Below are 12,687 nucleotides of genomic sequence, written 5' to 3'. Positions count from 1 at the left end.
AAACTTGTAGGAGAAAATAAAGAATTAAAATTAGAGAAGAAATCAACAAAATTGAAACCAAAAAACAATACAAATGATCCGCAAGATGAAGAGCTGGTTTTTGGAAAAAATAAACAAAATTGACACACCACTAGCCCAACTAACCAAAAAAAGGAGAGAGAAAACTCAAATCGATAAATTTAGAGATGAAAAAGGAAATGTAACAACAGACACCACAGAAATATAAAGAATCATCAGAAATTACTACAAAGAGTTGTATGGCAACAAACTGGGAAATCTAGCAGAAATGGATAGATTCCTGGATGCATACAACCTATGTAAATTGAACCATGAACATAAAAAACAAACAGACCCATAATGAAGACAGAAATTGAATCAGTAATAAAGGCCCTCCCCAAAAAGAAAGGCCCAGTACTGGATGGCTTCACTGATGAATTCTTTCAGACATTTAAAGAAGAACTAACTGCAATTCTTCTCAAGTTATTCAAAACAATTGAAAGGGAGGGAATCCTCCCAAATTCTTTCTATGAAACCAGCATCACCTTAATTCCTAAACCTGAAAAAGACGCAACAGAGAAAGAGAACCACAGACCAAATTCCCTGATGAATATAGATGCAACAATTATCAATAAAGTTTTAGCCAATCAAATCTAACAATAAATCAGAAAGATCACCCAATGAAACAAGTGGGATTTATCCTTGTTATTCAGGATTGGCTCAACATTCGCAAATCAATCAATGTGATACATCACATTCAGAAACCGCAAAACAAAAACCATGCAGTTATCTCAATAGATGCGGAGAAAGCATTTGATAAAATACAACACCCTTTCATGATGAAAACTCTAAGCAAATTGGATATAGAAGGGATATTCCTCAACAAAATAAAGGCAATTTATGACAAACCCACAGCCAGTGTCATATTGAATGGGGAAAAGTTGGAATCATTCCCACTGTGATCCAGCACCAGACAAGAATGCCTACTCTCACCATTTCTATTCAGGATAGTACTGGAAGTTTTAGCCAGAGCCACTAGGCAAGAAAATAAATTAAAGGATATAAATTGGCAAGGAGGAAATCAATCTATCCCTATTAACATATGTCATGAGTCTATATATAGGGGATCCAAAAGACTCCACTAAGAGACTATTGAAACTCATAGAAGAGTTTGCTAAAGTACCGGTGTTTATAGTCCATACACCAATGTCTTCAGCCTTTGTAAACACAGACTATGCCAAGGCTGAGATTGAGCTTATAAGATCAATCCCATTCATAATAGCTACTCAAATACCTCGGAATAAATCTAACTAAGGTTGTCAAAGATCTCGATGATGAGAATTATAAAACATTAAAGAAAGAAATAGAAGAAGATACAAAAAATGGAAAAATATTCCATGTTCATGGATTGGAAGAATCAATATCATCAAAATGTCCATTCTTCTGAAAGCAATTTACATATTCAATGCAATACCAATTAAAATACCAAAGACATTCTTCCAGATATTGACAAAATGATGCTGAAATTCATATGGAGGCACAAGAAACCTCGAATAGCTAAAGCAATCCTATACAACAAAAACAAAGCTGGAGGCATCACAATACCAGGTTTCAAGATGTACTACAAGACATTTATAATCAAAACATCCTGGTACTTGTACAAAAATAGATGAATAGACCAATGGAACAGAATGGAAACACCAGAAATCAATCCAAACATCTACAACAAATTTATATTTGACCAAGTAGCTAAAACCAATCTCTGGAGCAAGGACAGTCTCTTAACAAATAGTGCTGTGCAAACTGGATTTCTACATGCAGAAGTATGAAGCAAGACCCCTAACTAACACCTTACCCAAAATCCATTCAACATGGATTAAAGATCTAAATCTATGACCCGACACCATCAAATTATTAGAGAACATTGGGAAAACCCTGCAAGACATTGGCAGAGGAAAAGAATTCTTGGAAAAGACCCAAGAGACACAGGTAGGCAAAGCCAAAATTAACAAATGGAATTACATTTGCTAATTTGTTACATTTGATTACATTTGTTAATCTGAGAAGCTTCTGTATGGCAAAAGAAACACTCAGGAAAGTGAAGAGACAACTGACAGAATGGGAGAAATTATTTGCAAACTATGCAATTGATAAAGGATTAATAACCAGAATATACAAAGAGATCAAGAAGCTCAACAACAACAAAACAAACAACCCAGTTAAGAGATGGGCCAAGGACTTAAACAAATATTTTTCAAAAGAGGAAATCCAAATGACCAAAAGTCACATGAAAAAATGTTCAGGATCACTAGTCGTCAGGGAAATGCAAATCAAAACCACAATGATGTTTCACCTCATCCCAGTTAGAATGGCTTTCATACAGAAATCAATGCACAACAAATGCTCCTGAGGATGTGGGGAAAATGTACCTTAACCCACTGTTTGTTGGAATGTAAACTGGTAAAGCCCCTAGGGAAGACAGTGTAGAGATACCTCAAAAATCTGAATATAGACCCACCATATGACCCAGCCATCCTACCCCTGGGAATTTACCCAAGAGAAATGAAATCAGTAAATAAAAGTGATATCTGAATCTCCATGTTTATTCCAGCTCAGTTCACAATAGCTAAGACATGGAATCAACCTAAATGCCTGTCAACCAAAGACTGGATAAAGAAATTATGAGATGTACACATTATGTAGCAGTAAAAAAATGAAATTGGATCATTTGTAACAAAATGGATGAATCTGGAAAACATCAAACTTAGTGAAATAAGCCATTCCCAAAGTGACAAATACCATGTATTCTCCCTGATCTGTGAGAACAAATATAGCACCTAAAACAAAATCTGTATAGGTGAAATTGACATTTGGAGAAGGGATGACTTGAGCTCCCTTGTCCTGTTTAGTAACAGTTTCTTTTTTTGTTTTGTTTTTTCATATTTTTTTCTTCATACTATTTGTTGAACTCTTACTTAACATAGAGTCAATCATATGTATATAAAGTCAATTGAAAATTAATCTCAGTAAAAAATAAGAGTGGGTATAAGAGAGGAAGGATTAAGTTTGTAATTCTAAAGCTATATAGTTCTGCGTACATTCCTATGGACTTACTTCTAAGGGTACAGTTTAAAAACTTGTCTTGGGACTCCAAATCCCATTAAGCTTGGTGGTAAAAATGACATTTTAATTGTTAAAGTGATCATATTAAGTGTTAAAGTGAACATATAGATAGGATTAGGTGTTAAAGTGATCATATAAATAGGATCAAGTGTCTGGTAATAATAATAGATAGAATTAAAAAGGAGAGAATGTTACAACATGGGAAGCAGTCCACATAGCAGACTCATAGAATGAAAATCGCTTTAAGTAATACTCTGACCTCAGAATCAGCCATTAAGAATTCCTGGTCCGGCTGGAAATCCCGTAAGAGCATTACAGGCATGGAAAGGCAAGACACTGTAGCAAAAAATGTTCTACATGAAGGATCTCTGTGAGTGAGACCCCAGTGGAAAGAAGTGGCCATCACAGAAGGATGTACTTTTCTCTAAAGGGAGGAGGGAACTTCCTCTTTGCTTAAGGCCTTGTCCAAATAATGATAGAGTTTATGGACTCAAAAGGCTTCCATTGCCTAGGCAGCATATGTCAAGAGCCTTGGTTGTCACTGACATCATACATAAGAGTGTTAATTGTTAAATTAACAACAGGAGTCACTGTGCTCTAACTCCCCATTCAGAATTGCTGTCCTCAATGAGTTGTATTATGAAAGTTAACTATAAAACTAGTTCTCAAACAGCTTTTGTGTGTGTGTGTGTGTGTGTGCAGATTGTTGAAATCTTTATTTAGTATAAAGTTGGTCTTCTGTATACAAAGTTAATTGGAAATTAACCTTAATATAGAATTGGAAAGGGGATAGGGAGGAATTGGAAGTGTGGAACTGTGGGTGGGAGGGCAGATATGGTGGGAAGAATAACTATATTCCTAAAGTGGTACTTATGAAATTTGTATGCTTTAAATAATACGTCTTAAAAATCATAAAAAAGAAGATGTATTAGGGTAGTTGAATAATTTTATGTGCTTTTCAGTAATAAATACATTATTTAGAGTGAGTTGAAATTACTCATTTAGTCACTCAATTATACATCAAATAATTATATATTCTGGTTCAGGAAATGGTATTAGATATTCAAAATTAAGGGAAGGGTCACAAATCTGATCACACTCTCATTAAAATTTTCCAGGTCCCTATGCTCCAGTCATGAGTCACTGTGCACTTACTCCTCATGTAGGATCTCTGTCCTTAATGTGCTGTGCATTGAGATTTAATGCTATAACGAGTACTCAAACAATATATTTCACTTTGTGTTTCTATGGGGGTGCAAACTGTTGAAATCTTTACTTAATGCATACTAAACTGATCCTCTGTAAAAAAAAAAAAAAAGAAATTATCAACTCCCAACTTGACTCTCACTGGGATTAAACATGACAATAGGTCTGATCTGATTTCATCATCATTTAAAAAAAATCCTCTATTATTTTTCACTTTATGTTTCTGTGTGGGAGCAAACTGTTGAAATCCTTACTTAAGGTATACTAAGCTGATCTTCTGTATATTAAGATAATCGAAAATGAATCTTGATGTGAATGGAAGGGGAGAGGGAGTGGGAAAGGGGAGGGTAGGGGGTGGGTGGGACGGTATGTGGGGGAAGCCATTGTAATCCATAAATCGTACTTTGGAAATTTATATTCATTAAATAAAAGTTAAAAAAAAAAATTTCCAGGTCCCCTCCCCCGCTTTTTACCTCCCACTTTCCTGCCACTAACATGAGCACAAAATCTCAATTTCTTTACAAGAAAGAAAAAACATTTCCATCATTGCTTCCCAAGACTTTTCCCTGATTATCCCATACACAAACATTCAGATAATAGCAAAATACTGACAGAGATCACTCTAATGATTACCCTAGAGAAGTAGTCTGTGGAAAAGGCTAGGGGAGCCCTCATAAGTGCTGAAAACGGTGCTGTTTCTTCACTTATGTGCTGGGTATGTGGATGAATTCCATTCATGAAAACTTATTTAGTTGCATAATAACATGTTTTGTAGGTTTATTATTCTCCAATAAAATGTTTAGTTTCTTTAAATGCAACTTTGGGTTACACTTTTTAGCATGGTATTTTTTTGTTTTTATTGTTAATGCTTTGAATTATTAGAAATTATTAGATTATTAAATTATTATTTTCTTTTCCTGCTTGTGTCACAGTGGATATCACAGTGGATATTTATCTTTTTAAGGCAAAAGAATATTTAAATTTATGTTAGCAAAAGTATTTCTGGAGAAACCACATAACAAGTGATCTTGAATGTGGGGTAGAATAACAATAGAGTGTTAGAAGCAGATTTGACCTCCACTACTCTGCATATGTGTGATAAAAAATGAGGAGAAAAGATGTAAGCTTTCATTACACTCTATGAAAAAATAAAAAAGGTGACCCATTACCCTCCACTTTGAATTTCCATAGTTAAAATACATTTCATTATAATTTTCCAAACTAAATGCGCAACTCTCAATGTTAGTTAAATTGTATTTTGAATCCCCAAAGGTCCTAAGCTCATAAGCATAATCTAAAATGTAAGTTGAATGTCAAGTGAGCTTCTTGTTCATTTTAGATTCATAAATTAGAATTTAAATGTGATTTAACATGTATGTGAGTGGGTCCCTGAATACGACACCAGCTTTCATTTAAATCATTCTTATCTCATTTTTTTTCATTTTGATCCAAATCCTCTTTGAAGAGTGAAGGGTGTTAAAAATTTCAATACACATTTAATGAAACATGACAACCTGAATTGGTAGAGATTATAATAAGGACAGAATGCCACCACTAAATAATAATTTAACCTCTGTCTCTCAAAAAATTTCCACTCAAAGATTGGAAATAATTATTGATAATAAGAAATTAGTTATTTCTTTCAATGGTAATTTATTAAACAAATTAAATAAACATCTGAGATGGAAAACTAACACAATTTCCCTCCTATCTCTTGCCAGTACTGTACAGGATACTACTGATACATTAACTTAGTTATCTGTCTCCCTCTGTAAAGGGCCAGGAAACATATGTGCAATAATGTAACAGTGAGGCTAAAGGCAGGCTTCCCATCCCTCTTTTTCTGCTTACTAGTCATGTGACCTTGAGCACATTATTTAGCCATTCTTACTCTTTGCATCAAGGTCTCAATGTATAAATCAGTGATTAAATCATAGGGTGAATGTCAGAATTAATAAATTAATATATGTAACTTTTTTATAAGTGTGCTTGGATAATACTAGGAGTTCAACACATATCAAAATCATTCTTAGATCATTTGCTCAGCCTGTCAGTAAAGTAGCATAGCTGAAATTCAAATATGTATTTGCTTGAATTTGAAACTAAGTTCTTGAACCCCAAAAAAGTCCTTTTATTTTTATTAAATATATTTTATCCATATGGACAAATCAATGGAAAAATTAGTTAGGATTCAGAAAAAGTTTGTTAGACTTCTGGTTTTTTACATTAAATCCAACAACTTACAATGGATAATAGTTCACAAGTGTCATTTCATATACTGTTGCATTGTGGTCATTACTGTTATAGTTTATACTTTACAGAGAGGAAAGAGACTTACAAAAATTAGTGTCACTGTCCAAAGTGTCACAGTAATCAACACACTGGGCACCCAGACTGAAACACAGGCTTCTGACCCCAGCCACTCTCAGTGCCTAGTACTCTCCTCACTGCCTCCTCCCACTGACTTGACCTTATCATGGTCCTTACCATGGCCTGAAATGTAAAGGAGCTATTTATTTTATCCCCACCAGCATTCATCCCAGAATCTCCTTAGCAGGACTCTAACAGCCCTGTTGTCAGCTACTACATAAGTGGAACAAGTCGGCCACAGATTCTCTGCATCCTCTCAGTATTTTGCAGTGTGTTAGATTTACTCATATGCTTTTATATGTGATAAATTAGAATGTCTTCTGCATAAGATCACAAACTCTATCTCCAAAGTTCTTGGCACATACTAAACAAATAAAAGACAAAAAAGGGTATTCTTTCTCTTTTACTAAAAAATAAAAATGACCTATTTTTAATAAAATTGTTGTCACCACAAATTAGTATGCCCTTTAACAGTGGTTATTTGAGGATTCACTAAAATGATATAAAAGTTCATTTAGCAGTTGTAGTTATGAATCACAATATCACATAACTTACATATTTTATGTTACAATAATTGTGGCCAATATTCACATGAGATTCCAGCTCATGGGTATGAGAGATATCAATAGATTCATATCAATCCTTTATTACAGCGATAGCTTCCTTTAAAATAGGAATTCTCTGTCAACAGAGATGATATCAATAAAGCTTCCAAAGAAATTATTTTTTCTGGAAAAAATTATTTTTTAAAAAAAATCTGCAGGGGCTGGTACTGTGGTGCAGTGGATTAAAGCCCTGGCCTGAAGTGCCAGCATCCCATATGGGCACCGGTTCTAGTCCCGGCTGCTCCTCTTCCATTCCAGCTCTCTGCTATGGCCTGGGAAAGCAGTAGAAGATGGCCCAAGTCCTTGGGCCCCTGCACCCACTTGAGAGACCCAGAGGATGCTCCTGGCTCCTGGCTTTGGATCGGCACAGCTTCAGCCATTGCGGCCATCTGGGGAGTGAACCAGTGGATGGAAGACCTCTCTTTGTGGCTCTACCTCTCTCTGTAACTCTGTCTTTCAAATAAATAAAATAATTATTAAAAAAAAATTCTTCACCTAAGGTTCTGTTGACTCCTGCTGTTGAAATAAATTAGACTGGTTACTATTTTTTATTGCAAAACAGAAATAATTCTCAGTCTTGGCTGTAAGTTGCAACTTCATGAGATGGATTTAAAAATTAATATCTTTGCCTGGATCCTGTGTGTGTATTTATTCCATCAGAGGCGCAGTGTAGACATCACCTGTCCTATGTGATTCTAACATGCAGAGTGAAAATCATGGCCCATGTTAGGGTTAGAAGTCATTAGGATAGGAAAGACCATTTTCTTCTCAACACCATTAAGTACTATCTAATCTGTTTTCTTGCCATTACCTTATATGTCTTAAAAGAATCTTTAAAAAGATACTTTTTAAATTAAATTAAATTGCTGTGCAATTTTCTTCTAATACCTTCTCAGGAGACTGGAAAATATCATGAAACTTTCAGTTGAAGAAACTGAAAGAGGTATTGCCTGAGCAGACCGGTCCTGCTGAGAAATCCGAGTGATCAGAATTCTAGGGATCTGCACCTTCCGCTGATGCATGTTGAAGAAACACAGGGACTCTGGTCTACAAATGCCTCACCAGTACATTCTCCAAGTCTCGTGCCTTTTATATCCATTCTGAAGTGCTTGAAATCTTTGGCATTCTGCCTGGGACCATCAATATCTCTCACCTGAGCAAGGGGATTTTTTTTTTTTTTAAATAACCAGTGGAATCTTTCCATTAAATGGAATGACCTTTCCTGTAGGTCAAAGTGTTCCACGCTTCTGGGAAAGTAAATCTCTACTCTTATTTTCATCGGGAATATTGCCGCCTATGAATCCCCATGTAGCACTTCCTCCTCTTGCTCCTTGGAGTGTAATAGATTGGGCCCTTAAATACTCAGTCTGGTCATAACACGCAGATAGAGGTCTCAAACCTGTGCTCCATGTTCTTTGGACAAACTTCAACTTTCCTCTCACACTTAGCACCATAAATCTACTTCCTGCCTCGGCATACAATACGTAGAATATGGAAGCCCTTTTTTTTTTTTTTCACGTGAGACTGACAACACTTCCGACTCTCCTGCCCAAACATGATCATCTCAAGATTCTCTACATGTGCATTCATCATGAAAAGCTTAAGAAGTAGTGAGTCAAAGGGCAAGTGGCTTAACTGTTTACCATCAATTTTCTTCCATAAATGTTGACATACTACGTACAAAAATAGCAGTAAGTCATTCTCTATAACTTGCATTATGCCTCTTGAGTTCGTTTGCTAAAGAAAACACAGGAACAGACATTTCTCATGAGGAGTGCACGCTTGAAATGTACTTGGCAGGAAGCAAATGAGAAAACAGGAGATAATGACATGTATGCATTGCAACTGTTCACACTAGTGGCATCATTTATATGAACGTTTTACATATTGAAAATTGCAGAGACTCCTGCTGTGCTGTTCCTTTTGGGAAGCAGGCTGGTATGCAGTGTTTAATTAAGTATTTTAAAACCAAGCTTTTGTAGGCCTGTTCCACTTTAGCTAAAGTTATGACAGCTTGTCTCTGTTAGTTTAAAAAAAGAAGGCATAGTTTATTCCCTCCTCTCTCTCTCTGTTTCTCTTTCTTTTCCTCTCTCTTCCTCTCTCTTTTGCAGATACAGGATCTAAGTATTTTTAAGTGCAGTAAAATAGCCTATTTTAGAAATGTAGAAAGGGTAAGTTAATGTGTTTTTGATTTAATGTGTTATAAATGTAAATAGGCATGTAAAAGAATTTGATGAAAAACTTTATCTTTTAGTATAATTAGTTCAATAATGGCAATGTATTAATATTGAAATAAAACCACATTTGCTCTTTCTCTGCTACCATTTTGGTGACCTGGAACATTCACAGTTTAGAAGAAACCACTTCATTTACATCCAAGAGGATTTCTTTTCCAGATAACTGATTTATCCAAATAACATCATCTCTTTCGTTAGCATTACAAGTTATTTTTATTAATTTCTTGTACTTTTTGATTAAGCATTTTTGTGTCATGTTTCTCATCAGAGAAAGAAAATCATATTTAATATTTCTTTCTCCCCATCCCCCATTCTCTGTCATAAGATTAAAGGCCTAGCTAAATGAAAATTTAGCTCAATTCTTTAAGTTATTGACAATATTCTTAACAAGATAAATCTTGTGTTTAAATTACATTTTCTGGTGTAAAGTAACTTTGTCAGTCTTGGAAAATCACATGCATTTTATAGCTATGAGATGTAATATTTCCCTTGACATGGCTGGGTTTATCAGCATTCCAGCAAATAGAGACAGTGATATTGTTGTTGTTCATGTCTTCACATTCAAACCTGTACCTCGGGTTTCCAAGTCACGTGATTTTTGCTATTCTGCCACAATCTACTTTTGCCAAAACATTGCTGATGATAAAATAATAATCATCTTTGGTGACACAGCCCTTCAAGTTTCTCAGTTTGAAGTCATTAAACAAAGACGAAAGAAAGAAAAAATGCTAAAGGTACAGAGAAAAATCTAGTGCTTACAGCTGGTCTCAGCAACTTCAACTTGCGCAAGACCCCGTGTTTGTGAAAACAGCCCAAGAATCTTTGAACAGGATGTAATCATCCTCCTTGCTGCTGAGAAATACTGAAAAAATGACTTCAGCTGCCAAAAATAATAATGCCGTTCACAAGCAGCTCTTCCTATGGCTAAGGGAGGACTAGCCACACATGTGAGTTTCTGCTGGCTTCCAAGGAACAAGCAAGGAAAATGACAAATCTCATCTACCCCACCCTAAAACGCACAGCATCAGAACCCTGTGGGCATCCGGGGCCCATTCCAAAAGGTGCTGACAATGCCAAGGAAGACTCACGTCTACAGAAATCTGAACCGTAAGTGACCCAGAACAAAAGGATTTTATTTGGCAGCAAATCTGTGCTGCCACTTTCTCTCCGTAGCCAAGCCGCCCTGTCTTGTATAGGCAAAGCTGTTAAATACCTGTTAGTCACCAGCCCCAACCCAAACCTTTCTTCCTTTCTTTTTCAAAATATTATCTGGCACATTCTGGGAAAAGACTTCAAGGGCTAGGCAGGGAATATTCGTGAATGATCCTTTAGATAAGTTTCATTAGGAAAACTCTGCACCTACCTCTGTCAAGCCTTGGCTGCTCAGTCCACATGGGCTGGAGGTGGAAAAAAGATCCGGTGTGATGGCTTCTCCAAATTACCAGAAAGAAAGAACCTGGGATGCTTGTCCTTTAAGTGTCTCTAAACATGGCTTGCATAGCTGGATCTCAGCTTATCTGTGCCTTTCGGCTTTCGCTTCCATACATGGATCTGTTCCCAACAGTAACTCCAAGCTGTCGAAAAGAAGCTATCTGGCAGCTCTCTGCTCATCCAGCACACGGATGATAAAAATACACATGTAGAGATCCTTCCAGCCAGGACCATGTCCCACCCCACGGTCCTGCCGCTCTGTATTTTTGCAAATATTCTTTTGTGATTAGCATTTCTACTATTAGGATGTTTACAACACTGCCAATTTCTACCTGTTTCTTACTTAGAGTCTAAAGGAGTGGGTTTAGGTAGCTTTATGAAAATAGAGGCACCATTGTGCTTCCTTACCAAGATCTTTATCCTTACATCTTCTAGTGATATGACGCCTGTGAGACCTGTGAAGTGTTCAGTGAATGAACGACTGAATGTGTACGTGGATGGCTGAGCAAACAGATGACATTTTCATGTGAATGAATGACTGTATACTCCGCATATTTATTTAATTGGGAATGGAGGTTAACACTCTGGATTCTTTGACTTAAAAGAAAAGGTAACAGAGGGTCCAAGTAATCAAAATCCTTAAGAGAGAAGAGGTCAGGTTCTTATTCAAATGTTTTCTCATTTAGGTAATTGTCAAAGTTCCCATGAAGTTACTGCATAGCACATGGTTTGAATTTACAAAGCTTTTCTTTAATGGTAGAAATATAAAATTCCATAGAATACTGCTTATTATATTTGCTCATTGTGAACTACAGTTCAAATGGCATATAAACATGGATAAACCTGGTTCTGCATAGTAGAAGTACTCCCACGGGTTCTTTTATTTTTAAGATGTATCTTTTTCTCCTTCTTTCAGTTTCTTTTTTGCTCCTGTGAGATAAGAAGCAAAAATAATGAGAGACAGAAAGAGGGAATTTCCAAATCATTTTCCATTGATAAATTATTTTTTCAAGATCATTTAAAATCTTCTTGCAGTTTCTTTTGTTTGAATGGTAAAAAATAAATTTGAGGCATACAGGTATAATTAATTTTGATGAGTGGAAAATGGGATATCTTTGCTTGGAATAATCCAGGGGAAAACAGATTAAACAAGAGTGGCAAAAATGTCACAGGTGGTTGTCACAGGTGGTGATGGGTATGCATCTTCTCTATATTATTTTCTCTTTGCACATGTTTAAAATTTCCAGTCAAATATAAAGGAAAAGAAAGTCAAAAGTTAAAAACAGAGTATTAAAAGAAAAGAGATTGAGAATATTCTCGCTGCTCTGACTTTGTAATAATTAGGACAGACTAAACATTCGCTATATTAAGACCATACATGTATCCCCAGGCCTAGTTCTTTCCCTGTGTTTGGTTTTATAAATGTTCCTGATAAAATAAAAATAAAAAAAGAAAAAAAAAGAGAAGAGAAAGTACAAAGCAAACGTATTCATGGCAAGTTTGAACAATTGTAGATTTGAATAAAGAATAAACTGTGAAAAACCACTAAGGTCAGAACAAGAAAGAACAAGGTTTTTTTTTTTTTTTAAGATTTAAAACACTCTGACATTCCAAACTCCTCATCCATGCCTCCAATCAGAGCTGTGCTACATGATAATAATGTATAACTAATGAAAATTAAGATATGATATTTGAAAAATTAAGTTAATGTAGCTCAG

At 35.7% G+C, this 12,687-nt stretch overlaps 1 long non-coding RNA gene and 1 other non-coding gene across 7 annotated transcripts in view; both read left to right on the top strand.

Annotated features, from left to right (window-relative positions):
* Positions 1–8,473: 8,473 nt before the first annotated feature.
* The window catches only part of LOC108176367 (uncharacterized), a 176,283-nt gene continuing 172,069 nt past the window's right edge, over positions 8,474–12,687 (top strand). For all 6 annotated transcript variants that reach the window (XR_016229439.1, XR_001793000.4, XR_007918263.3 and 3 more), the window contains exon 1: positions 8,474–10,645. This is a non-coding gene — a long non-coding RNA (uncharacterized LOC108176367). The remainder of the gene's footprint in view (positions 10,646–12,687) is intronic.
* LOC127490439 (small nucleolar RNA SNORA72) lies at positions 12,275–12,406 on the top strand. Its single transcript, XR_007918389.1, has one exon. It is a non-coding gene; the product is annotated as a small nucleolar RNA SNORA72 (small nucleolar RNA).

This window comes from Oryctolagus cuniculus, chromosome 2 (assembly GCF_051225735.1).
Source record: "Oryctolagus cuniculus isolate XC-2025 breed Fujian yellow rabbit chromosome 2, ASM5122573v1, whole genome shotgun sequence".
In the NCBI taxonomy this organism is placed as follows: domain Eukaryota; kingdom Metazoa; phylum Chordata; class Mammalia; order Lagomorpha; family Leporidae; genus Oryctolagus; species Oryctolagus cuniculus.
The sequence above is the reverse complement of the archived record's forward strand: the minus strand, read 5'-3'. Positions and strand labels throughout refer to the sequence as shown.